This window comes from Odocoileus virginianus, chromosome 27 (genome assembly GCF_023699985.2).
Source record: "Odocoileus virginianus isolate 20LAN1187 ecotype Illinois chromosome 27, Ovbor_1.2, whole genome shotgun sequence".
In the NCBI taxonomy this organism is placed as follows: Eukaryota; Metazoa; Chordata; class Mammalia; order Artiodactyla; family Cervidae; genus Odocoileus; species Odocoileus virginianus.
This window is the reverse complement of record NC_069700.1, coordinates 29,385,522-29,413,127: the sequence shown is the minus strand read 5'-3', so window position 1 is coordinate 29,413,127 and position 27,606 is coordinate 29,385,522. Positions and strand designations below refer to the sequence as shown.

General features: G+C 43.8%; 2 long non-coding RNA genes and 1 pseudogene across 2 annotated transcripts; 1 reads left to right on the top strand and 2 right to left on the bottom strand.

Moving 5' to 3' along the window:
* Nucleotides 1–705: 705 nt before the first annotated feature.
* Nucleotides 706–26,130, bottom strand: LOC110146760 (uncharacterized). The gene is made up of 4 exons (XR_011483928.1): nt 25,727–26,130; nt 22,613–22,686; nt 22,385–22,509; nt 706–3,217 (listed from the first exon to the last, which is right to left on the bottom strand). It is a non-coding gene; the product is annotated as an uncharacterized lncRNA (long non-coding RNA).
* LOC110146759 (iron-sulfur cluster assembly 1 homolog, mitochondrial pseudogene) lies at nt 10,212–10,662 on the bottom strand (annotated as a pseudogene).
* On the top strand, nt 26,094–27,606 carry LOC110146739 (uncharacterized). The gene is made up of 3 exons (XR_002316627.2): nt 26,094–26,298; nt 26,485–26,553; nt 26,995–27,606. It is a non-coding gene; the product is annotated as an uncharacterized lncRNA (long non-coding RNA).

The window sequence follows — 27,606 nt, the reverse complement described above, 5'->3', positions numbered from 1 at the left end:
AGGCTTCCTAAGTCGCTTGTCCTTGCCGAGTCTGGACTTGTCTGCTCCGTGCAGACACCTGCTCCCGATGGGGGACAGCGTGTCCTGGGCCCCAGCACACGCATGCGTGTTCACACGCACGTGCATGCACACGCACACACATACACACACACTATCCTTATGCCCTGGTAAGGGAGAATCAGGCTATTTCCCCCCAAAGAATCCCCCATTACCACTAAAGGTAACTGACACGCATTTTCCCCAAGCCCAGGCATTTTCTGGCTCTCTCAGTCCTCCCCCCACCCCGAGAGATGGGGAACACCTGGGAGGCCAGCTGGGGCTGTGGCGGGGTGACACCTGACCCCACAACGGGGCACCAGGACAGGGCACCCCCGGGGCCAGGGCCCAGCGCGGGGGACGGAGGTGCCGGAGGGGCTGAGGCACACGGCCCCTTCCTGGGCGGGGAAGGACACCAGGATGCGACGTTCTCTCTCCCCTGGGGGCCCGACAGACAGCAGGTCAGCCTTTCTGACCCTGATGCCATTCGTGCTTGCAGTCTGCCGGCCACACTCAGCCCCGGCTCATCAGAGGGCTCTGCTGACCAGTCTCCCCCTCCCCCGCACCCCACAGGCCTGGCTGGGCTCCCAGGACCTGTCACAATGCAGGGCTGTCCCCTCAGCCCCCTTCCCTGCCTCCCCCAGTGACCGCCTCTCCTGGGCTGCGTCCTGACAGAGGCAGTCTCACTCATCCCACAGGAGCCACCTTTGGTGGGTGTCCCCCTTTTTCCTGTGACCTGGGACAAGGAAAAGGGAAGAAGGGGGTTCAGCGGGGCGGGGGGAGTGTTTCCCTGAACTCATCATTCTCTCTGGGTGACAGAGGGCTGCTGTCATCCCCCGAGTGCTCAGCCCTTTCCAGCCTCCACGTCAGTCTGCCCCCAAATTAATGGGGATGGGAAGAGGTCACCCTGCAGTCACCTCAAGGGAACTTTGAGCCTGTCTGTCTGGCCCTCATGCCGCTGTCTTGCTCTGGTCTAAGAAGGTCTGAAAATGGTCCTTACACGCATCCATGAATCTATGAATGAGAACCGGAAATTAACCCTCTCCACTCTGTAAATTATCCCCAAGGATAATACCTTCCCAAAAAGCAGGTTTGCTTGACAGAAGGAGCCCAGGACAGGGGCAAGGGGGATGAGAGAAGCCTATGAATTGAGCCAAGTGTTGGTCTGTGCACTCCAGCCACACACAAAGTTAAATTTGAGTCCTCTTCCCTAAACCACGTGGGGTTAATGCAGTAATACCAGCAGCATTTATAGAGCACATCACAGCTAAAGGATGCCTTCCATGCACTCCATCAATTAGCTACCCTTCTGCTCTACAAGACAGCAGTGGAAGACTGTTCACTCCTCTTCCTCGTGGGAGGGACCGGGCCTCAGAGTGGCTGGTTCAAGTCTCAGCATAGAAGAGAGATCCAATGTCTCTGGTGCCCTACCCAGATCTCCACCCACCAGGCACCTGCCCCATGCTGCTGCGGTGTTGGCTGCTAACAGCTCACACTGTGCCCTTGTCCAGAGGATTGTCCGTAGACGTCAGGAGCCTCTTCCCTGGGAGACAACAGCCAGCAGGTTAAGGCCTCCGCCACATGTCCCTCCCCTGGGAACGGCTCTTAGCTGATGACACTGGGCAGGGGTGGAAAGCCAGCGCCTTGTCTTAAGGTGGGACAGCTCTGCATGCCATTCAGGTCCACAGCTCCCCGTGGTCAGATTGGCTTAGCCTCACCTGAAGTGACTTCTTGGCCCAGATTCTGCTCCTCCTGTTCCCCTCACTCCCTCACAGCTTCTCCTGAGAGCACTCTCTCAGCAAACCACACACTCAGGGATCCCAGTGAAGACCCCACTTCCAGGGAACCTGAAGGGCTGGAACACAGGGCTTCTGACCTGAAGCGTGCGTGTTCTTAGAACAGTTCCTGGGGCATCCTGAGGTGCTGCTGTGATGAGCACCCAGCTCTCTGCCAGGACGTCATCTCTCTCCTTCTCCCAGAGGAGAAGCAGGTTCTTAACCCCTTTCAGCGAACCTGAGCCCTGGCACCTCCCACAAGCCACAGCCTGCTCCCTCTCTCCGCTCCCTGTCCCCAAGCTGTGGCAGCCAACACCATGTCTCCATCCATCCACGTCCTCCTGGGCCCCCAGTTTGCTACCCAGTGCCCTGACTTGTTAAGCAGTGCAGATGGCAATTAACTGCATGATATGAAAATACCCAACCCTAATTATTTCAGGGACGAGGCCAGGGACCATGAATAAACGATGAAGAGTCTTTCCAGCATCTCCTCAGCTGGCCCCTGCCTAGTGGGTGGAAGGCTGGGGGGTGGTGAGGGGGACCCTTCCCCACACAGAATTCATCAGCATGGGGGTGGTGAGACAAGGGGTGATGCCCAGGGAGGGGGCATGAATTTACCAGGGGAAGGCAGGCCGCTCTTCTGGGCACAGAAATACACAACCATTAGGGCTACTGTCCTGGTCCTGCAAATGGCAGGAAGCAAATGGCAGTGGCTCCCTGGATGCCCTCTGATGAATAATTGATTATAGAATGCAATCTAGTGAACCAATTCCAAGAGGATTCCCAGTCACCTCCTTCTCCCACATCTGCCTCTCCTTTCCTGCCCCCTGCCAGGTGGAGGCTAGTTTTTCATTTTTCCCCAAATGATTAATTTCCCTGTCTGCCTTGCCCCAAGGTGGGCTCCCTGGTGATATGCCCCTAGGGAGCTGCAGTAGGATGTCAGAGAGGACAGGCTGCATGCTCAGATAGGGATCTGAGCTGCTCCAGGGGCTACCCTTTGCTAAGAACTGTGTCTTTTTCCAGCAACATATCACAACAAAGCCAGGAAGAAAAGGAAACAATTTGTATTCATGGATCCTTTTATGCACCAGAGTGAATGCTGATGCACACCTACACGAAGACATGGGGACACACATACACACACACACACACACACACACGAGGACACACACACACATGAGGGCACACACACACACATGAACAGATGGGGCTCCCACACTTTGAAAGCCTGAATATTAACACTGATATTTATGGAGGGAGAGCTATTTACTTCGCAAGAGGATTTGCAACAGGGTTACTTTAAACAGTAAGCAACCAAACTGCATTGAATAGAATTTGATTTACAAAAATGTGACTTACCTGTACATTCTCAGAAGCCTGTGTCCTGTAGGGGTGTAGATGTGTGTCTGTAAATAAGCAGAACTTATCAGGGCCTCTGGTCATCTAGTTGTGGGAGAAGGCATTTCTGATGACTGGCTATACACCTGAGAGGTCTGGTCACAGGGTGGGCTCCTAGCTGGCCCTACACGCCAGTTCCTGCTCCATCTCCAGCTGGTAAAGAGGGAACCAAACCCCAACCCAGGGCTCATCTTCAAAGAGGTCCCCCACCTCTGCATGCTCTTCTTATACCCCTGAGCTCCCCAGTGGTTCAGACTCCCATGAATGTTTTGAGGGGAGCAGCTAGAAAAGAGCTCATTAACTATATCAACCAACTCCTTCTTCTAACAGATAAACAAAGCGAGGCAGAGGCTTCCCTGGACATCCAGTGTTTAGGACTCCGTGTTTCCACTGCAAGGGCCACAGGTTCAATCCGTGGTCTGGGAACTAAGATTCCACACATAGCTGCAGTGTGGCCAAACAAAAATGAAAGAAAACAGGAAAAAGAAAAAATGGGGCAGTGGCCTGTCACAAGCCCAGAGCCCACCTGATCTTGGGTCTTTCATGCCTTACCCCAGCCACCTTCACTGTGTATGGTGAGGCCAAGAGTGGTCAAGAAGGCTGCTGGGAAGGAGCCTTGCTGTCCAGTTTCCTCCAGGCCCAAGCCTGCCCCCCATTTCTCTGCCTGCCTCCTCCCCTTTCTCCAGGTGATGGAGGTGTCTTTTGAGGGTGAGCAAGCCTGTGACTCAGTTGGTAAAGAATCCACCTGCAATGTAGGAGACCTGGGTTCGATCCCCAGGTCGGGAAGATCCCCTGGAAAAGGAAATGGCTCCCCGCTCCAGTAATTTTGCCTGGAGGACTCCATGGACAGAGGAGCCCGGCGGGCTACAGTCCATGGGGTCACAAAGAGTCAGACATGACTTAATGAATAAACCACAAGTATGTGACAGTCCCTTGATGAAATTAAAACTCACTCCCTGGGAAACAATCTTCTTTTCTTGTTAAGGTTTAACCCTTCAAAACCAACTCCCATGTCAACTGCTTAGCTGGGGTCCTACATGACTGTCCTGGTAACCCTTAGAGGGACAGGATACCCACGGACTTGAAGACGGAACAAGGAGTAAGATGGAATGCTCTCCTAATTTCCAGTCCAGGACTTGCACCAGCAGACAAACACACACACTTCTTAAAATCTAAGCTTGTTTTTGTAATAACAATAAGGCTTATTATAAGAGCAAACACTTATTAAAAAAAGAACAGGTGACACATTTGCACATGGCCCTATTATGTGCCAGGTGGTGTTCCAAGCCCTTTACATATGTTAACTTACTATCACAACAACTCAAAAGGAGGTTCTTACCTTCAGTTCAATTCAGTCACTCCATCGTGTCCAACTCTTTGCTACCCCATGGACTGCCAGGCCTCCAGGTCCATCACCAACTCCTGCAGTTTACTCAAACTCATCATCATTCCCAGCATCAGGGTCTTTTCAAATGAGTCAGTTCTTTGCAGCAGGTGGCCAAAGTAGTGGAGTTTCAGCTTCAGCATCAGTCCTTCCAATGAATAATCAGGACTGATTTCCTTTATAGAATGGACTGGTTGGATCTCTGTGCAGTCCAAAGGACTCTCAAGAGTCTTCTCCAACACCACAGTTCGAAAGCATCAATTCTTTGGCACTCAGCTTTCTTTCCAGTCCAACTCTCACATCCATACATGACTACTGGAAAAACCATAGCTTTGACTAGACGGAGCTTTGTTGCTCTATCATTACTCTCCCTTCAAACCCAGAGTGGTTAAGTAACTTGCTCAAAGTCACATAGCTGGTAAGTCGGCCCAGTGGGGAATGGGGCCCAGGGGATGTGACTGCGAACTTCAAGGTCTGATTCCTTGAACCCTGCTGACATCTCTGGCCTCAGATCTTACCATCCCTCCTGACCCAGCTCTGCTACTGCTCTTCTGCTACTGCTCTCCAGCTACAAACACCAAGTCAGTTCTCACGTAGGTCTTCTGTCTTTGCTGTTTCCTCTGCCCTTGACCTTCAGACTTCCATGTCTCCTGGGACAGGCTGAGCCTGACACGATCTAAAGTAGCCACCGTGGCCACTCCATTCACCCTTCGCTCACTACAGATCCATCTGCTTTATCTCCTTCAGCATGCCTCACTACCTGACATGGTCTTAGCTCTTGGTTTACTATTTCTGCCACTAAGATGTGAAGTCCACGGGCACAATGATCTTGCCCTCTACCTCACTGCAGTGTGCCCGCACCCAGACGGGCTTGGCCTGGCCCTAGTGGGCACACACTGCTGTGGACTAGAGCGTGCGCAGGGAGGCCTCTGCACCAGGAGCACCAGAGACGGCCGTGTGTATGAGATAGTGCTCCGCAGTGTAGCATCAGCCAGAAGTGGTAAGACCAGCTTCTGGCAGCCAGTGCTAAGAGACAGAGTGAGTCTGCAGACAGATCCATAACCACCCAGCCTGGAAGAATGCAGAACAGAAAAGAGAACCTCCATCTTTGAACCCAAGCATCTTCTTACCACCTGGCCCAGGCCTTTAGTGTTGGTTGCCTGGAGAAATGTAAGACTTGATTACAAGTGGGGAGGAATCGGCCGCTCCAGAGTCCTCGGAAGGGACAGGGACTGGGGTGGTCCAGTCACTCTAGTTACTGAACTGAGCTTCTAAATATAGCCAGGCCAGGCAAGGGGCCTTGAGAAGGCAGGTCTGAGATCAGACAGGATGGAGCAGGCAGCCTTCCCCCTAGCTCTCTCCCGAGAGCCTCAACCACTCGAAGAAATATTACATTTTGCGGAGGAGGTCTGTTAACACAAAAGAAGGGGCTCCCCACCAGCACCAGGTACTAGGCAATGCTGGGGGCGAGATGTGGGCAGTGTTTTTTACCCATGTGGTTGCTTGGTGATTGTGCTGAGAATGACTAGGTGACAGGGTGACTCCCAGGTGACAGATGAATGTGGCAGTGATGCTGACCTCACCTGGGGGATGTGATCAACAGGGAATCGGGGCCCTGCGCCAGTGACATGTGCTCTGGAGTGTATCAGGAGCTCTCTGGGGCCTGTCAGATGATTTGGGGGAGTGGGCCACCACCCCACCCACCGTGTCCATCTGCCCTTTTCTTCCCTTCCTGGGGTGAAAGGACAGCAAACACAAAGTGTTCCAGTCCAAGTCCTCACCCAGAGCTGATTTTCCTATTCCGATGGTGACCACAGACCACCCTGGATGCCAAATCTGTCTGTGCTCGGGGTCCAAGAGGACAAGAGTGGATCTAGTCAACCAGGGCTACATGGAGGTAGTTCCGCACAGATCCCCTCTCCTGGTCCCTGGGTGAATTCTCAATTCCACATGCCCATTAGTACTCAGGAGGATGTCAGTACTCCAGACACAAATATTGATCATGGAATTCTAATATCCGAGACAAAGCTGGATGGCCTCTGAGGCCCTTACTCTGTCAGTCCAGCAACTCTAGGTCCCAATATACCCAACATTATCATTAATATGATGTAACTGATCACAATGTGTTCAACAGTGCATATTATGAATGTGATGGAGGCTGTTAGTCTTTGGTTTCTCCAGTTTTGTGTGTTACAGACTTAACTACTCACTGTTTCTCAGCTATAAAAATGCAGCCCTCTGAGCTCAATCTGTCTCTGTTGCCATTTTACCAATTCAGGAACTGAGGCCACAAACTATAGTCCCGCCCTCGCACTACAATTAAAAGAAACGTCAGCCCTCTTGTTGTCAGTCCATCCACTGCCCTTTGACCCGCTGTCTGCTTCCTCCACAAGCCCAGAGGACCACGACCCCAGGATTGCTCCCTCAGGGTTCCTCTTCCCTAGAAACAACTGCTAGTCTTAACTGACACCTGGTTAGACTCAAAGCAAATCTCTGCCCCTTCGAAGGCCTCAGTGACTTTCTCTGACAAGTGAGGCGTGCAGGTCTGGGGCCCTCGAACAGTGCCACGAATCCTCAGCTCAGTGCCACCTTGCACCATACAGTCCTCTGACCAGTCTATCCTTGCCCAGGCCAGGCATTCCTCAGACACAAGGGGATGGGAGTTGGGGCTGCAGAGATCCCTGAAAAGCGCCCCTGTCCTGTCAACTAGAGATGGTTCCTCAGTGAAAACTGTGAAGACCCCAGGCACCTGTGGCTGTGTTTTCACTTCTCACCATGAGGGGCAAAGCGTCTTGTACTTAGCAAGTCATGTGTGCATGCTAAGTCGCTTCAGTTGTGTCTTGACTCTTTGCGACCCTCGGGACCATGGCCCACCAGGTTCCTCTGTCCATGAGATTCTCCAGGCAAGAATACTGGAGTGGGTTGCCATGCCCTCCTCCAAGGGATCTTCCTGACCCAGGAATCAAACCCGTGTCTCTTATGTCTCCTGCATTGACAGGCAGGTTCTTTACCAGTAGCACCACCCGGGAAGCCCACTCAAGTCAATGTGAAATGTTCTGACTTCCAGCCTTCCGTGCACTGCTGGCCTCTGCCTTCTTAAAGTTCACCACCCAGGTGTTAGGGCTTTAGGAATTAAGGAATTTTCTGGGTTCCCTGTGAATTCCAACACAGGCAACTGTGTTTATTGACGGCTTCCTCTGCCGGTCACTTACCAGGACTGTGACCTTGGACACAGAGGTTTGTTCAACCATGCCGTGCCTCAGTTTGCTCATCTACAGCATGGGCGTCCTACCCCACGACACAGGCTTAGTGAAGATTAACTGGCAGGGCACCTGCACAAACACAAGCTTTCCCCCTCCCTACCCAGAAAACCCTTTCTGCATTGCTAAGAACCTTCCTTTTCATGGAACCTCACAACTGTCAAGGACGGCTAGCAGTGGCCCCACCTCCTGGGCCTCCATCTTTCATCACAGATGCCATGGCTTGGTCCAGCCACATGTCCTCTGGAATATTCCGGAAGACCAGATCTTGGAACTCCTCTCTGCTCCCCTTTCCCTGATCTCCAGCTCAGTCCCACTCCCCATACCCAGCAGTCACAGCTGACCCAGGGATAATGAGAGTTTTAAAAGGCCAGTGACTCACTGTCTCCGTCTCTGCACTTTGGTCCAACGGGCTGGGCTCGGCTCTTTGGAGGGCAAGACCTGAGTGGGATGATGGGTAGAGCCCAGCTACAGAATATTTATTTACAGGTGAGTCTGGAGTCAGGCTTCTTAACTTGTCGCATATGTGACAGCTGCTGTGTCTCCGAGAGCATGTGCTCCCCCATACCTACTGATCCAGGTTAAAAACTGACAGGTAAGAGTGGTAGATATCAGGAGCCCTCAGGTGCCCAACGTGGGGGATACAGCCTCCAAAGCAGGCCAGAGCACAGGCTCCCCTTCTTCAGAGGCCTGTTCCCTGCCTGCATGTTGACACACGGTATCAACACATATATTGTCTGACACACCCACTCTGGCCACAGACCCCCTGGTGCCTGGGACAAGAGAGTGGAGGGAAAAGAAAGGAAAAATCAGGAGTCCCTCCCCATGTTCTGAGCTTTAGGAATTCCCTCTTGCATTGCTCTAACCAGAAGCAGGGGGGTCTCTTCTGCATCTCTCTCTTCGTACTAAGCGCTCACTTCTAGGTTTCAGGCTGTGCTGAGTTCTTCTCAGGGGAGGCCCGAGGAACAAATAGGCTCAATTTCTCTCTCGTTCTTAGTTCGGTGGTTCCTGGAATATGGTTCTGCCCACCTCCCAAGCCGCTTGCTCGTACTTAATGTTCAGAGGCTTACTTTTCAGAGACTGTATGATACACTCTGCTCAGGTGTTGGAGTCAGTGAGAGACAGGGGCTGCCATGTGTTCACTGCATCTCTCCTGAATCTGGAACACAGCAGCCTTCAAAGCCCCATCAAGTTATACAACCCTTGGTCCCTCTCCTCCCTCCAGGAGGAAGGAGACAAGTCCTGGCTGATTGTCGCATTGTCCTGCCTCCCCATCACACCTATTCTCTTACTCATCCCTCTCACAAATATTTCTCGAGCACCAGTTCTGTGCACGGCCCCTTCTAGACACCGAGAATTCAGCAGTGAAGAAACAGACAAAGCCATTGTCAGGCAAGGCAGTCAGAGTATAAACAAATAATTAAATGTATCATACATAGGAGATAAGTACTGCTGTGAAAAGTTAAAAAAAAAAGTAAAAGGATGGAAGTGCTTTTTTATAAAGGGTACACAGGCAGAGTCTCTGTGAATAGGTAATAAAATCTAAGGAGAAAGAAGAAAAAAGTGAGCTCTCTAAATATCTAAGGCAGAAGTATTTCAGGAAGAAGAAATTGCCAGGGTCCTTTGCAGGCAGAGAGAGCAAGACTGGCAGGTCTGAGGGACAGCCAAGGCACCCAGGTAAGTGGGAAACACAAGGCAAGGGGGGGCACTGTTGAGGATGAGGTGAGAGGTTGGCAGGGTGGGGGTGAGGGGGAACAGATCACATGTGATCATGTACACCACTCTTAGGACTTTGGGGAGCAGGGAGTTTGATACAGAGGAGTGACACTGCCTGACATGATTTAAAAAGATCAGTTAACTGTTGTTTTGAGAATAGATTGAGGTAGGAGAGTGGGGGGCCAAGAGGAAAGCAGGGGAATCATCTAGAAGGCTACAAAATAATTCAGGAGGGAGAAAACCATGGACTGGTCCAAGGCAATTCAGAATGAAGAAGTTAGAAATGGTTGGGTTCTGAAAATATGCTGAAGATAGAGTGGACAAGAGCTGTTTACAGTGAGCATTTGGATAGACAGAGAAAATGAATGGTCAACTTGGAGTTACAATGGAGACCATCTAATCATCCCTCTGCTGACCCAGGAATCTCCAACCCGACATCTCTGACATGATATTTAATGCACACTCCCCTTCCGGGGAAAGAGGATTCACCACTTCACACAACAACCTCACCTGGTCCTTGAAGTTCTTTTTTTTTTTTTCATTTTCAAATGCATCACTTTATTTTCCTTGGAAGGCAGTCATACGTTACACACCTTAAGCATGTGACAGTCACATGGTTTCCTCAATAAGCCCTAGAGCTTCCACAGCTCTACTGGGGCCTGCAGCCCGAGCAGGCAGTCCTGAGGAGTCAAATGTTAAAGCTTTCTCCACAGCCACATGTTCCTTTGATGTTTGGGTTATTGAACACAAACTCACTGGATAATTTGTCTTCAACATAGTCCATTTCTGTTCCTAACAGTGTTAGCTGTGCTTTCTTCTCGATGAACACTCTGACTCCATCTTGAATAACTTCTTCATCAGAGTCTCCTTTTGCCTTTGTATATTCTAAAGTGTAGGAAAGGCCATTACAACCCCTGGTTCGGACACCAACTTTCACACCAGCATGTTCAGGCTTATCTTTAAGAAGTTGTTTTATCTGGTTTACCGCTGAAGGTGTCAGGGTGAGGGCGGCCCGGGTGGGTGGCAGCTTCCTCTTGCTCACAGCCCGGACGGTGGCCTGGACTAACGAAGCCGACATCCTCGCCGTCCGGCCGCCCTGGTGTCTAGGGCTGGAGGTCGGCCATCTCAACCTCTCTCCATGGACACTGTGGGCGCTCTCGAAGTTCTTTCTTATACTCACTCAAAGTTCGTGCTTTCTCTCACTGTTCCTAAAGCAATACAGGGCAGGGCTCCACCACCTCCAGCGGACAGTCCTCCAGACTGTTTGACTTCTCCCTTAGTTCAAATCCACCATCAATGCCATTGATCAGTCCCTCTGGATGTGAACAAATCCCTGAAGGAAGTAGCTCTGCTTGTTCTACTAGGTAGAAGGGCCAGGGGCTGATTGTTCTCTGAGCTCCTTCTAGAACATCATTCACAGATTTTGGTAAATGATTTTCCACTCAGGACACAAATTTAAAATTGGCAAATGCACTCTTCCCCTACCCTTTTTCAGGTGAGGGAGTTAGACAGTTAGCTTAGATCTTGCTTCTCATCACTGAGAATGCCAAAGTCATTATAAGAGAACCTCCTAGGAGTTCCCTTGTGGTCCAGGGGTCAGGACTCCATGCTTTCGCTGCCAAGGGCCTGGATTCCATCCCTGGGGAAAGAACTAAGATCCCACACATTGGGGGGGCATGGCCAAGAAAGAAAAGAAGAAGAGCACTTCTTTAGGTACCAACTGTCAACATCCATGTCCACACCCTCTGTTTTCCTTCCTGTAACATAAATGGACCATCCATGTTCCTATCTAAATCCAGTCCCTCCACTTTTCTGCTATATCCACCCCTTCTCTCATGATCAAAAACACTGGTGACCCTGAAATTTGGAGGGAATAATAGAAAGAGCTAATATTTTTAAAACAAAATTCAAGAATCCTTTATACAAATAAAAGAAAGCCTATATTTCTTTGAGTCAACCATATGCCTGGGAAAATTGACTGAGAATGATCAACTCAGAAACATAGCTTAAAAATTGATTAGATTTTAAAGACAAAGAAACCATGCCCAAGGACTCCAGGCACAATACCCATAATACCTACAAGAGTATGAAAAAATTAGATTGGCATCAGTATATCTAAGAGTTACCTGCAAAGCAAGGCAAGAATGGAACATTATTCTAAAGTAACAAAGAAAGGAAACAAATTGTGAGCCAAGGACTTTATACACAACAAAGCCATCATTCAATTATCAAGGTTATGGAAAAGTAAATTATATATGTAAAGAATGAAAGAATCTGTGCACATAAGCCCTTCTTGGATTAAGACCTTCTTGGATGACCTGTTAGAGGATGAGCTCTATCTAATCAAGAGATAACTGGGGGAAATTTTTGGCAAAAGAATGATGGAGGGTGTAGTATATTTAAAGTGTATTTAAAGCATATGGATCTAAAATTTATACAAGGATTATGAACAAAGGTGGAAAATACTTTGTTAATGTCACATGTTCTGATAAAGTAGAAAAATGCAACTTAAAATTTGAGCTAAGAAGGAAGACAAAGTAAAGCAGGGTAAAATCATTGTTGCATATGTAACAGTTAGAAATCAAATGATACCATTTTGAATTGACTATCCAGATAGTAGTGAAAAATATTGACTATCCATATCCAGACAGAGTGAAAAAGCTGGCTTAAAGTCAACATTCAAAAAATGAAGATCATGACATCTGGTCCCATAGCTTCATGGCAAATAGAGAAAATTTGAAAACAGTGACAGATTTTATTTTCTTGGGCTCCAAAATCACTATGGATCGTGATGACACCCACAAAATTAAAAGGTGCTTGCTCCTTGGATGAAAAACTATGACAAACCTGTACAGTGTATTAAAAAGCAGAGACATCATTTTGCTGACAAAGGTCTGTAGAGTAAAATTTATGGTTTTTCCAGTAGTCATGTATGAATGTGAGAGCTGGACCATAAAGAAGGCTGAGCATGGAAGAATTGATGCTTTTGAATTGTGGTGTTGGAGACAACTCTTGAGAGTCACTTGGACTGCAAGGAGATTAAGCTAATCAATCCTAAAGGAAATCAACCTTGAATATTCATTGAAAGGACTGATGCTGAAGCTGAAACTCCAGTAATTTAGCCACCTGATGTGAACAGCAGACTCATTGGAAAAGAGTCTGATGCTGGGAAAAACTGAAGCCAAGAGGAGAAGGGGACAATGGAGGATGAGATGATTGGATGGCATCACTGACTCAATGGACGTGAGTTTGACCAAACTCCGGGAGATGGTGAAGGACAGGGAAGCCTGTTGTGCTGCAGTTCATGGAGTTGCAAAGAGTCAAGACACAATTTAACAACTGAATAACAGCATCCAGATAGTAAAAGGTTAAGTAAGGATTTATCTTACTTTAATTTTTAGCTCCTTAAGTAAGGAGAATGAGGATATTTTAAAAGATATCAGTGCAAAGGTAACTATCAGAGCAAAACATACACTTTTATAAATGTCAAAGCAATTTTTTCAAAAACAAATTAAGGCATACAGAGAAACAAAGTAAGCATAACATAACATAGATTAACATAGATTAATTATAATACAAAATGTTGTAAAGAATTTACACCCAATATATTAGTCATATCAGAAATGTAAAGAAGATTAACTTGTTTAAGAGATTGTCTTTTCTCCATTGTATATTCTTGCCTCCTTTGTCAAAGATAAGGTGTCCATAGGTGCATGGATTTATCTCTGGGCTTTCTATTCTGTTCCATTGATCTATATTTCTGTCTTTGTGCCAGTACCATACTGTCTTGATGACTGTGGCTTTGTAGTAGAGCCTGAAGTCAGGCAGCTTGATTCCTTCACTTCCATTCTTCTTTCTCAAGATTGCTTTGGCTATTCGAGGTCTTTTTGTATTTCCATACAAATTGTGAAATTATTTGTTCTAGTGTTTAGTAAAAGAAACAGATTTTCAAAATATCTTACAAAAGAAAACTTTGGTGTCTTCCATATATAGAGGAAACATTTAAAACAAAGTGATTCAAAGGCTAAAACAATGAAAGAGGATGGGAAAACTTATGCCAAATAGAATAACTCTAGACCAAGGGCAGCAAGCCTAATATTAGGTAATGCAGAATTTAGGCCAAAAACATCAAACAAGACAAATAAAAACATTATATGGTAAAAAGTCACAATCTAAAATACAATAAAATACAAACTATGTACCAGATTACCAAAAGTGAAGTGAAAGTCGCTCAGCTGTGTCTCTTTGCGACCCCATGGACTAGACAATCCATGGAATTTTCTAGGCCAGAATACTGGAGTGGGTAGCCTTTCACTTTCTCTAAGGGATCTTCCCAACCCAGGGATCAAACTCAGGTTTCCCACATTGCAGGTGGATTCTTTACCAGCTGAGTCACAAGGGAAGCCCAAGATTACAAAAAAAGAACCAAAAAACCCATCTTTTTGTAAAATAGAAATTAGAGCAATATAAAGAGAAACAGAAATAATACTGATAAGAGAGCTTTACACATCACTCAGGATTAGAGGGGCACATGAACAAAAAATAAGTATGAATAGGGAAGACTTTAACATGAATCATAAATTAGATATCATAAATATGTATTAAATGCTGCACCCTTTAATAAAAAATATCCTTTATTCTCATGCAGACAGGAAACATTCAGTGAAATTGATCATATATTATATTACAGTAGAAACATAAGTAGGTTCCATAGTAGTAATATTACAAACAGAATTCTCTGATCACAATGTAGTAAAAGTAGAAATGAAAAGAAAAAATAAAAAATTAAATGCCCTTCCAAAGATGGAGAACAGGGGACTGACTTTACTCTCCCACCTAAAGCAACAGCAAAAATATGTGAACAAAATACTTTATGAAACAATGGTTTTCAAGGTACCAGACATCAAACTATGAAGAACAGTGATCCCAAAGAGCTGGGAAACAAATGAGATGAGTTCTACAATTCCATCAGTTTGGTGACTGGAGAGAGTTTCCAGGCCACAGCACAGGAACGTGGAAGCCAGGCAGAGCCAAGTGGACTTCCTGATTTGAGAAATTTAGAGTTTGAGGAGATCAAGGTTGCCAGAGTTCATAGGACAGACTACCAGAGAGAGAACAATTGATGAGAGTTCTGCTCAAATATTCAACAGAATGCTGATCACCCCATACATGTGAGGAAGCTACCTTAGTCTAGTCAGACTGTTGTAGCAAAATGCCAAAGACTGGGAAGCTTGCAAGTAACAGGAGTTTATTTCTCATAATTCTGGAGGCTGGAAGTCTGAGATCTGGGGACCAGGATGGTCTGGTGGGAGCTCTCTTCAGGTCTCAGACATCTCACTGTATCCTCACATGGTGAGAGGTACTAGGAAGCTCTCTGCTGCTGCTGCTAAGTCACTTCAGTTGTGTCCAACCCTGGGCGACCCCATAGATGGCAGCCCACCAGGCTCCCCCGTCCCTGGGATTCTCAAGGTAAGAACACTGGAGTGGGTTGCCATTTCCTTCTCCAATGTGTGAAAGTGAAAAGTGAAAGTGAAGTTGCTCAGTAGTGTCCAATTCGTAGCGACCCCATGGACTGCAGCCTACCAGGCTCCTCCATCCATGGGATTTTCCAGGCAAGAGTACTGGAGTGGGGTGCCATTGCCTTCTCCAAGGAAGCTCTCTAGAACCTCTGTTATAAGACAGTAATTTCCTTCAGGAGAGTTCCATCTTCAGGACTTAGGCACCTCCCAAATGCCCCACCCACTAATGCCATCACCTCTGGGGGCTAGAATTTCAACATATGAATTTGCCAGGGAGAGGTTGGAGGCTGACACAAACAATCAAACTAAAAGCACTGCCCAAAGCCTCCTAAAAGGATAAAAAGAAACATTGCCAGATATTCTCAAAGGACCAAGAGTAGTGTCTGGTCTAGCTAGCTGAACTGGAAAACCCCATAATATAATTTCATGTAAATTATACAGAGCACTCAGAAGGATCTTGCCTCAAAGGTGGGGAATAATTAGCCCCAGACTAAACACTGCAATGGCTCTATCTGACAAATCTTTAACTAAGACCTGAAAGGACTGAACTTTTTCCAAGTAACTTAACTGAAACCCAGAACAAAGCTCAGGAATATTTATAGAAATACAGAAATATCCAAAGCACAATAAATTAAAATTCCTAATGTCTAGCATCTAACAAAAATTACCTGATGTACAAAGAAGCAGGAAAATATAACACATAATGAGGAGAAAAAAATCAATTAAAACCAACCAGAATTGGCAGCAAATGTTAGAATTAACAAATACAATGAATGGGATTAATACAGAATAGACATTAGAAATTAGTAAATGTTTTTAAGACACAGCAATATAAACAACCTAAAACAAAACACTCAGCAAAATCATAATAAAAAAAAAATTAAAAGCGCATCAGTGAGCTGTAGGACAACTTCATGCTGCCTATTATACCTATGATTGGAGTCCCCAGAAGACAGGATAGAGAGAGACAAAAAAAATCTGAAAAAAATACTGGCTTAAAATATTAAAAATGTGATTAAAAATACTAATCCACAGACTCAAGAAGGTCAACAAACCCCAAGCACAAGAAACACAAAGAAACAAGACTAAGTCGAATCATAATAAATTTACTCAGAACCAAAGGTAAAGAGAAAACTTTAAAAACAACCAGATAGACGTCAAAAACAATACAAGCAAGACTTGAAGGAGCATCTTCAAAATACTGAAAGAAGTTAAATGTCAACCTAGAATTCAATACCCAGTGAAAGTATCTTTTGAAAACTAATGCAAATGAAGAATTCATGCTCTGCAGGGCCACACTGCAAGATTTGCTAAAAGAAGTCCTTCAGGCAGAAGAAAAGAATATCAGATGGAAATACAAATTACACAAAAAACTGAAGAACCCTGAAAATAGTTTCTACATGGATAAATAACAAGATTTTTTGCTTATTATTTAAATCCCTTTGAAAGATAATCAGATTTAAGAAAAAACACTGTAGTGTAGAGTTTATAATATATGTAAAAGTGAACTCTATGACAGAGATATCATAAAGGCTTCAAGGAGATAAATGGAAATATGCTATTGAGAGGTTTATAACATATATGATGTAATATAAAACAATTTGAAGATAGGTTGTGATGAGTTAATGACGCATACTATAAATCCTAAAGCAACCACTAAAATAGCAAAACAAAGAACTATAAACCACATGCCACTGAAGGATAGAAAAATGGGAGTAAAAATTCAAATAGTTAAAAAGAAAGCAAGGAAAGAAGAAAGTAAAAGTAAAGAATATGGGGAAAATACAGAACAGATTGCAAGATGATGTACTTAAACCTAACTATATCAATAACCACATTATGTGTAAATAATAAAGAGGCGGAGATGGTTAAAATGGATAAAAAAAGCAATCCCCAGTATTGCTGCCTACACAAAACTCACTTTAAATACAAAGATACAAAGAAGTTAAGGTAAAGGAATGAGAAATGATAAGACCAACTTCCTTATCTTCTTTCCTTCTTTTCATGGGAAAGCATTTAGTTTTTCACTTTTAAGTGTGATTATGTTTGCAGGTTTTCCAACGATATTCTTTATCAGGTTATGGAAGTCGTCTTCTCTTCTTACTTTGCTTAGAGTTTTTATCAGGAATGGATGTTAAACTTTTTTCAAGTGATTTCCTGAATCCACAGAGATGATCATATAACTTTTACCCTTTAGTTTCTTAATATGGTAAATTATATTGATTTTTAAAAAATGTTAAACCAGACTTGAATTCCTGGGATAAATCCCACTTGGTCATAACACATTATCTTTTTAATATTTTGTTGAATTTGATTTAAAATTTTATTAGTAATAATTTTTGCATCTGTTTTTATGACAGATATTAGTCTTTTATTTCCCCTTACTTTTTGGCTGCACCATGCAACATGTGTGATCTTTCCTAATCAGAGATTGAACCCGTGCCCTCTGAATTGGAAGCACAGAATCTTAACCACTGGATGACCAGGGAAACCCAACAGATATTAGTTTTTAGTTTTGCTCTCTTATAATGTCCTTGCTTATTTTTTATCAAGGTTATACTGGCCTCATAAAATAAGTTGGGTAATACTCCCTTCTTTCTAATGTTCTGGAAAAGTTGCTGTTGAACTTTTGTTATTTCTTCCCTGAGTGTCAATAAGATTCACCAGTGAAGCTACCTGGAATGAAGGGATTTTTATTTGAAGGTTTCTAGCTAGAAGTTAAAATTTTAAAATAGCTCAGGTTATCTTTCTTCTTGAAGGTTCTAGCCAGAGCAATAAGGCAAAGGAGAAAAAAAGCATCCAGATTATAAAGGAAGAAATAAAACTGTCTGTATTTGTAGAAGATTTCTACATTATTTTCTATGTAGAAATTCTATGGAATCCACAAAAACAGTTACTAGAATAAGTGAGTTTAGCAAGTTTGTATGACACAAGGAAGTAGGAAAAAATCAATTTTATTTCTATATATTAGTAACAAACAATAGAAAATTGAAATTGAATCAATATCATTTATAATAGTATTCAAAAATGTGAAATACTTAGAAATAAGTCTGACAAAAGATGGCCAAGACCTGTACACTGAAGCCTATAAATCACTGCTGAGGCACATTAAAACAGACATGAGTAAATGAAGAGATATGTTATGTTCATAATATAGAAGACTCAATATTGTTAAAATGTGAAATCTCAAATTTACCATTAGACTCAAAGCAATTCCAATCCAAATGTCAACAGAGTGTTTTGGGGTTTTTTTTGGTAAGAATTCACAGGCTGATTTCCTATATAACATGGGAACTAAAGAACCCAGAATAGTCAAAACAACTTTTGAATAGAGGGATAAAGTTGGTAGATTAATGCTACCTGATTTCAAGACTTATTATAAAGTTGAAGACAATGTGGCATTGTTATGCATGCTTGTATGCTCAGTCGCTTTATAGTTGTGTCCCACTCTTTGTGACGCTATGGACTATAGCCCACCAGGCTCCTCTGCCCATGGGATTCTCCAGGCAAGAATACTGGAGTGGGTTGCCATGTCCTCCTCCAGGGGATCTTCCCAAACCAGGGATCGAACCTGGGTCTTCTGTGTTGCAGGCAGATTCTTTACCCACTGAGCTACCTAGGAAGCCCAGCACTGGTATAAGAATAGGCAAATAAGTCAGTGGAACAGAATAGAAAGTCTAGCAATAAGCCCACGTACATGTGAACAAATTACTTTTGACAAAGGTGCACTTAAACAATAATTAAGTGGAGAAGGAATAGCCTTTTCAACAAATGCTCTTGGAACAATAGGATATCCATATGCAAAAAATAATAATTTTCTGTCCATACCTTGCATCATAGACGAGAGTTAACTTAAAAACAGGTTGTATAACTGAATGTGAAATCTAAAAGCAAAATGCTTCTAAAGAAAACATAGGATAAAGCATTTGCAACCTTTGGTGAGAAAAAGATTTTTCACATATGATGTCAAAACCATGACCCATAAGAGAACAAATTTATAAATTGTACTTCATCAGAGTTAAAAACATCTGTTCTTTCTTATATTCCTAAGAGAATGAAAAGATGAGCTACACACGAGGATAACTTACTTGTGAATTCTATTCCTGACAAGGAATTTCTATACAGAATATATAAAATCTCTCAAAACTTAAACCATACAAATCTATAAGAAAATGGGCAAATAACTTGAACAGACACTCCACCAAAAAAGACACACGGATGGTAAAAAAAAAAAAGCATCTTAAAAGATACTCACCATAAGCAGTCATAAAGAAATGCAAATTAAAACCAAAACAAGATACTACTACACACATTATATAATGGCTAAAATTAAAAAAAAAACAACTGTGCTAAGTGTTGGTGAGAATGTGGAGGAACTGAAACTCTCATATACCCTCTGCTGCTGCTGCTAAGTCACTTCAGTCGTGTCAGACTCTGTGCGACCCCATAGACGGCAGCCCACCAGGCTCCCCATCCCTGGGATTCTCCAGGCAAGAACTCTGGAGTGGGTTGCCATTTCCTTCTCCAGTGCATGAAACTGAAAAGTGAAAGTGAAGTCGCTCAGTCGTGTCTGACTCTTAGCGACCTCATGAACTGCAGCCCACCAGGCTCCTCTGTCCATGGGATTCTCCAGGCAAGAGTACTGGAGTGGGGTGCCATTACCTTCTCTGCATATACTCTCTAGGGAACATAAAAACCAGTCTATTTGAAAATAACGGCGATTTTTACAACATAGACACATCATATGATCCAGTCATTCTACTCCTAGGTGTTTATCTAAGACAATGAAAGCATATGTCCTTACAAATTTTACACTAATGTTCATAGCAGCTTTATTTGTTTTAACTAAACTGGAAATAAAACAAGTGTTCATCATCAGCTGATAAATATTGATAAACAAATTGCTGTACATATTTCCAATTTGATTCTGTTCTTCAGTAGGAAGAAATGAACACTAAAACATGGATGGATATCAGAATAATTATTCTGAGTCAAAAAAGCCAGATAATAAAAGACTGCATCCTTTATGATTCCATTTATATAAAATTCTATGAATGCCAAGTAATCTACAGTGACAAAGCAGGTCAGTGGTTGCTTCAAGGAAAGAGGGGTGAGAAAAATTACGAAGGGATACAAACAAACTTGAGTTTAATTGTTCACTAACTTGGTTGTAATGGTGATGATTTCACTGGTGTTTATAATTGTCAGAACTTATCAAGTTGTACTTAAATATATGTAATTTCTTCTGTGTCAATTACACCTCAATAAAACTGCTAAGAAAAGACTTTCAGATGGAAAAATATTTGTAAGATGTCCTTCTGACTGGAATTGAAAAACAATCTATTAAAAAATTCTTAGGTGATAACAAAAATGCCAACAGGAATTAGAGAATTCTGGAAAAATAAAAGAATAATTAAAACACTAAATATCCTATTAAGACATATTTAATGCATAGATAAGAGGGAAATCAGTCATAAACACATATATCTCTCAAAAGAGAAGAATAAAAATATACAATTAAAATTTCACCTCAAAAACCAAAACAATGAAATCCCCCTAAAGAGCCCAGAAAAAGAAAATAATAAAGCTAAATACATAAATAGCTGAGACAGACAACAGGGCAGTAGTAAAGCTAAACAATAAATTATAATCCCAGGGTGTTTCTGCAAATTAACAATAGAGACAAAATAGTAATTCATCTAATTTAGAACAAAATAGAAAAGCATGAATTTATATAGTAAGAATTGACAAGGAAGAAATAACTATTGATATATAGAAAGTTTTAAAAAATGTGCCTCTTGGGACTTCCTTGGTAGTTCGTGGCTAAGACGCTGTGCTCTTGACACAGGGGGCCCAGGTTCGAACGAACCCTGACCAGGGAACTAGATCCCACATGCTACAACTTGCCTGCCACAATTAAGACCTTGTTTTTGTTGCTGAGTCATTAAGTTGTGTCTGAGCCTTTTTCGACCCCATGGACTGTAGCTTGCCAGGCTCCTCTGTCCATGGGATTCCCCAGGCAAGAATACTGGAGTAGGTTGCTATTTCCTACCTGGTGCAGCCAAATAAATAAAATGAACACTCAAAAAAAAAAAAAAATGTGCCCCTTTCTACACATACATGCAAATAAATTGGGTGGAAAGAGTAGGGGATTGAGTAAAAATTCATTGATTATGCATTGTATATGGTTTGAAATTATCATGCTAATACTTTACATATTCAAAGTATAAAATTGAAACAACATGAGGGAAAAGATATTTTACATCATCTCTAGGTATCTTCCAACAAATTACTTACTAATTACAAAAGAAAAAAGTAACAACTTTACAATGGTTAAATCTGGCTTAAAAACATTTTAATGAAGTGATGAACATTAGCACTATCAATAATGGGACAAGCCAACATCATAGCCCTCTTATGTATTTCACTGCCAAATTCACTTAAGCAGAGTTTCTGCCAAGAATACATTAACTGAATCCAATCCACATGTAATAAAACACAAAAGAAGAGGGAACTGTTTCAAATTGAAGACACTGGGACAACTAAATGCAAATAGTTATGTTGAATTGAATCCTGGGATGGAAAACATAATTGGTGTAAAGGACACTGCTTGAATAATAGAGGAAATTAGAATATAAATTGTTGACTAAATACTAGCATTGTATAGATGGTAACTTTCCTGATTGTTAACAATACTGAGCTCATACAACAGAATTTCCTTATTGTTAGGAAAAAAAATAATTATAAAGGAGTAAACAGGCATGATGAAATTGCTAAATGAGAGAGAGAGAGAGACAGAATGATAAAGCAAATACAGCAAAATGTTAACCATGAATAGATCTAAGTATGCATAGATAGGAACTCATGTACGATCCTTGGGGGTTTTTCTATAAATTGGCAACTAAAACAAGATACATGTTAAATAATTGTATTCACACCACTCCTATAGCAATGATTCCCTTCTGTACCTTAAGTATCCCAATTTTTTTATTCTATAACACTTAGTTTTAATATCAAATATATAGTTTGTGTATTATGAATCTCCCTTCATAAAAATACAAGTTCTCAGGGACAGGAATCTTTGCTACTTTGTACAATGAAGAAATCCTATTTCTAAACTGTACCTAGCATTTTGTAGAGGGAAGATAGATACTCTTGAATTAGAGAATAAATGTATAATTGGATAAAACAGGCTCTAGAGTCAGACAAGTCAAATCCTGGCTCTTAAGTGTTCCTTCATACAACACAGACACATTACTGAACTTCCTCGGAACTTAGCTCCTAATAAGCACTTACTTCAAAGGGATACGGGAAAGATGACATTCACAAACACTGAGAAGTAGGAACTCCAAAAGTTTGTTCTCCACAAAGGCAATGAATGAACTGGCAAAAACTGCTGAGAATAAACTTCTTTCAGAACTCTGGAATCAAATCAAAATTTACCACAAGCAGGGAAATAATTAAATAATTAAGAAAAAAAAAAGATGAGACTGGATAAGAGAGCTTTGAGATGTTTTAACTTACCACGGTACAATACTATCTCCTGCTTCCCAGCTTGCAGTGGCCTGAAGATAGTGGCTGGCATTCCCAGTGTGTACCTGGTATCAGAGGGAGCAGAACAGACCTTATTCTCAAATGTGGTTTTTGTTTTAACCTATCTGGTGGCTCTTTGAAGAACTGTCTCAAATGGCTTGCCTATTTTCACCTAAAGACACTTACTCCTTGGAGGGAAAGTTATGACCAACCTAAACAGCATATTAAAAAGCAGAGACATTACTTTGCCAACAAAGGTCCGTCTAGTCAAGGCTATGGTTTTTCTAGTGGTCATGTATGGATGTGCGAGTTGAACTGTGAAGAAAGCTGAGCGCCGAAAAATCGATGCTTTTGAACTGTGGTAATGGAGAAGACTCTTGAGAGTCCCTTGGACTGCAAGGAGATCTAACCAGTCCATCCTAAAGGAGATTAGTCCTGGGTGTTCATTAGAAGGACTGATGTTGAAGCTGAAACTCCAATACTTTGGCCACCTCATGTGAAGAGCTGACTCATTTGAAAAGACCCTGATGCTGGGAAAGATTGAGGGCAGGAGAAGGGGACAACAGAGGATGAGATGGTTGGATGGCATCACCAACTCAATGGACATAGATTTGGGTGGACTCCAGGAATTGGTGATGGACAGGGAGGCCTGGTGTGTTGTGGTTCATGGGGTCACAAAGAGTCAGACATGACTGAGCAACTGAACTGAACTGAACTGAACTGAAGAACATTACCAGGGTTGAAGCAGCTACCTAGGAAAAATTTGCTCAAAACATTTAAAAGCAAATGTATAGTTGTTGCTTCTGGAAACTGGGAATAATAGTTGGGGAAAACAATAACTTGAAAGCTTGGTAGGAAAGGCTAGGGAAGGAGATGCTTTGTGGAATAAGGATTTTGAAAAGCTGTCACATATTTCTAGGAATCTAGAAGTCCATGCACACATTCATGGCTGAGCACATGCTCAGAAAATACCTGAGAAAGCCCTAGGATCTTATGTCTGGCTTACTTCAGGCTCTGCAGGAGCAAGGAGTGAAGGCTTAGGCCGAATTGCTGAGTGCATGTACACACACACACGCACACACATGCACATGCACAATCCATCTGCAAAGACTGGGAGTTTTTTTTTCTTTTAGTTCTAAGGGCATAAGGAAATTTCTCTTGAATCACTGTGTGTGTGCTTAGTCGCTCAGTTGTGTCCGACTCTTTGTGACCCCATGGACTGTAGCCCGCCAAGCTCCTCTGTCCATGGGGATTCTCCAGGCAAGAATACTGAAGTGGGTTGCCAGGCCCTCCTCCAGGGGATCTTCCCAACCCAGGGATTGAACCCAGGTCTCCTGCATTACAGGTGGATTCTTTACCATCTGAGCCACCAGGGAAGCCCTAGCTGACCATTAATCTAACAGAACAGACTTTAATGACCACATATGACAAAGGATACAAACTTTACAAAACTACTGCAGAAAAGTCATAAAACAAACAGCAAGGGAAATGCAAATCAAAATCACAATGAGATGCCCACTACATGCCTACTCAGATGGCTATAACTTTTTAAAATAAAAATAAACAGCAATAATGAGGTTGTGGAGAAACTGGAACCATTGTATATTGCTAGTAAGGCTATAAAATGGCACATCAACTGCATGATGTCAGCTCCTCAAAAGTTAAACAATTAGGACCCAGTAGTTCCACTCCTTGGTATACATCTGAGAGAACTGAAAACACAGGTTCAAACAAAAAACATGTATACAAATGTTATAGCAAAACTATTCATCAACAAAAGGTGGAAGCAATCCAAAATGTCCATTAACATGAAATAGATAAATGTAATATGGTATATCTGTACAGGGGAATATTATTTAGCCTTAAAAATAATGAAGTAGTGACACATGCTACAACATGGATAAATCTTGAAAATACTATGCTAAGTATTAATATTAATAAAAAAGCCAGACACAAAAAGTTATATATCTTGTGATTTCACCTACATAGAAAGTCTCAAATAGCCAAATCCATCAAAGTAGAAAGCTGATGCGGGGTTGCCAGAGGCTAACAGGAGGTGAGAATGGAGATGAACTGCTTAATGTGTGTGGAATTCCTGGAGGTGGAGATGTATAAAAAATGTTCTGGAATTATCAATAAGTAGTGAGAATGACTGGACAGTATTGTGAATGTACTAAAAGCCACTGAATTATACACTTTAAAATGGTTAAAATGATAAACCTTATGTTATGTGAATACTATTTCAATTTTTTAAACTGGATCTCAGTTCCCCCACCAGGGCTGAACTCTGACCTCTGCAGTTAAAGCATGGAATCCTAACCACTAGACTACTAGAGAACTCCTTATTTCAATTTTTAAATAAGTAATATGAGATGCTCAAATACAATGACGTATTTTGAACTTTTCAGGACTGAGTCTTTCAAAATAAGTGCCCAATAAAAACGGTCTCCTGCATTGTAGCAAGATTCTTCACCGTCTGAGCCACCAGGGAAAACCCAAATAGTAACACACGGGCCTCTTCTCTAAGAAGTCAGAGGCATCCTCATCTGCTTGGCAACCCTCTCCCATTAGCTTGAAAGCATGACTCTGAGTAAGGACCCGGGCCCCCCAGGTCCTGCTGCAGTGATACAAGGAGGCCGGGGATAATGGCAACTAGTCCTAGAAGACTCTGGGTCCCCAAAACTGGCAGAGACTGGTTAAAGCTTCCTTTATCGTGACAGGGCCTTGGTTGGTGGGAAGAGGTCAGAAGTTGTCATTAGCGGGGTCTGAACGCCACCTCTGCCCCTAACCCTCACCAGGCCTCAACCTCAAGGCTTTCTTGATGGTGCTTTTCTCTGAGGTAAAATAGAGATGAGGACTCGGATCAGGGTCAGTGTGGTTTGTTGGTCTGCTAACTATAAAGCGCGGGCCACTACTCTCAGACACCAGACTGTAGCCTTCTATATCCTGAAGGTTCCGGGGACTCACATTCCCTCTCCTACCTCCCCTTCTGCTGCCCCCACCCCACACCTCCACCTCCTTCCCACAGTGCTTGGCTCATCCAAGATGGAGACGTTCCCCAGAAGCCCCCAAACTCCACGGAGTCCAGCAGGCTTCCCTCCTTACACTCCTGCCTTGGAACAGCTGGTCTGAAGTGAAGTTGCCCAGTTGTGTCCGACTTTTTGCGACCCTGTGGACGGTAGCCTGCATCCGTCCATGGAATTTTCCAGGCAAGGATACTGGAGTGGCTTGCCATTTCCTCCTCCAGGGACTCTTTCCCGACCCAGGGATCGAACCCCTGTCTCTTGCACTAAAGGCAGACTCTACCATACGAGCCACTAGGGAAATTCCTCAGAGACTGTGGAACGTTCTGGCAGGAGCAGAGCCCCTCCCCCGCACTGCCACCTACGCACAGCCGGGCTGAAGGCGCAGAGAGGGAGGAAGGCCTCTGATTGGAGGAGGCTTGGTGAGAGGGTGGGGCGATGGGCGTGTCCAACGGCCCCTGAAGAAGCCGTTGGGATCCGTTAATTTCCAGCGGCACTTGGCTAATTTTTTTCTAAGATGGCATGAAGCTGACTTACTTAGAGAACGGGCTTATGGGTATCTCCCCTTCCAGGAAGATGAGAACTGCTATAAGGATTCAGGAAAACCCCTGAGGCCCAGGATGTGGAGAACTGGGCGCCCGTCCCTCACCGCAGGTTGGTTGTAGACGTTGTGGCGGGAGGGGTCCAAGGGATTTTGTGCTCCCCGTCTCCCTAGGAGATGGGCGGTGGTTGGAGATAGGTCCCCAAGCCCCTTGCAAGCCCCTTCCCCCTCGCCTCGGGCTTCATCCGAGCATTTCTCCACTCTTTTCTCTCTTTACCACTGTGTCTTTCTTGTGGAAGGATTATTCTTCCATCCCAAGGAGGAGAGCCACTTGAATGTCCTGAAAGACACTGGGACTCCGAGGACAAGTATGTGCCGACCCATCCCTGTGCGCCCCGGGCCTTTTCCGGCCTCCCTTTCCCGGTTTGCGGGTATCTTTCCTGACTTCTTAGTCTCATTTATCACCTCCCTCCCTGCTGTGATTGGTGAAGGGTTGGGGTGGATGAACTGGAGATCTGGCGGGTGGGAGGGTCTGGGATCAGTTTCAAGTCCAAAGATGCCCCTCCAAGCTCTGTGTGATTGTGGGAAATTTACTGACCTTTTCATGGGTGTGTGCTCTCACCTGGAAAGTGACAAAAATCATAATGCTTATTGAATCATGGTGAAAACGGGGGTGATTATGTCAGTGTCTTTGGAAAACAGATGTGCTGCAAATTACTGATTAGGGTTTTAACTCTGTTCTTCCCGCTGCCGTCCCCCCAGCAGCTGTCTTTTCTGTGTACCAGGTTTCTGCCTTTTTCCTTCCACAGGATGGGTCAGTCAAGCCATAACAGAGCATGGAGGCAGTCCCTTTGTCCACCCTGTCATCTTCTAGGAACTAGGAAGCACACTTCCCGGGCCCCTGCTCCAGTGGACTTCCCCGGCTCTTCCTTCCCAGCCTTTGCTGTTGCATTAGCCATCTGGAAAAAAAGCTGCTGGTAGGACCTGGGACTTTTGTTCACTCCCACAACCCTTCCCTCCAGATATCCAGTACTCTGCCTTCAGGGAGGAGACTTGAACTTTAGGCAACAGGAGAAAACCAAACCTTCACGGGCTTTGGTTCCCTCCAAGGCCAAGGTTCCCAAGATCCTTGGTTAAGAGGTCTGGGCCACCGCCTTCCCTTCCTCAGTCTTCTTTTCCCTGTTTGTCCCAGAGTTCTGCTATAACCCCAAAGCTTTTCTGTTTACCATCAACATGGAAACTTGACTCTTTATATAGATATATTTTCCCTCTTTTGTGCATCATCTTGTTCCCTAAAACTGCATTTTCATGAAGGAGGCTTGTGGGACTCAAGGGGCCTGGCCAGTCACCCAGGCTTCCCCAGAGCCTCTCAGACCACTGGTCGTGTGGAGAAGTTTAATAAAGATGTCATTACTTCTTGA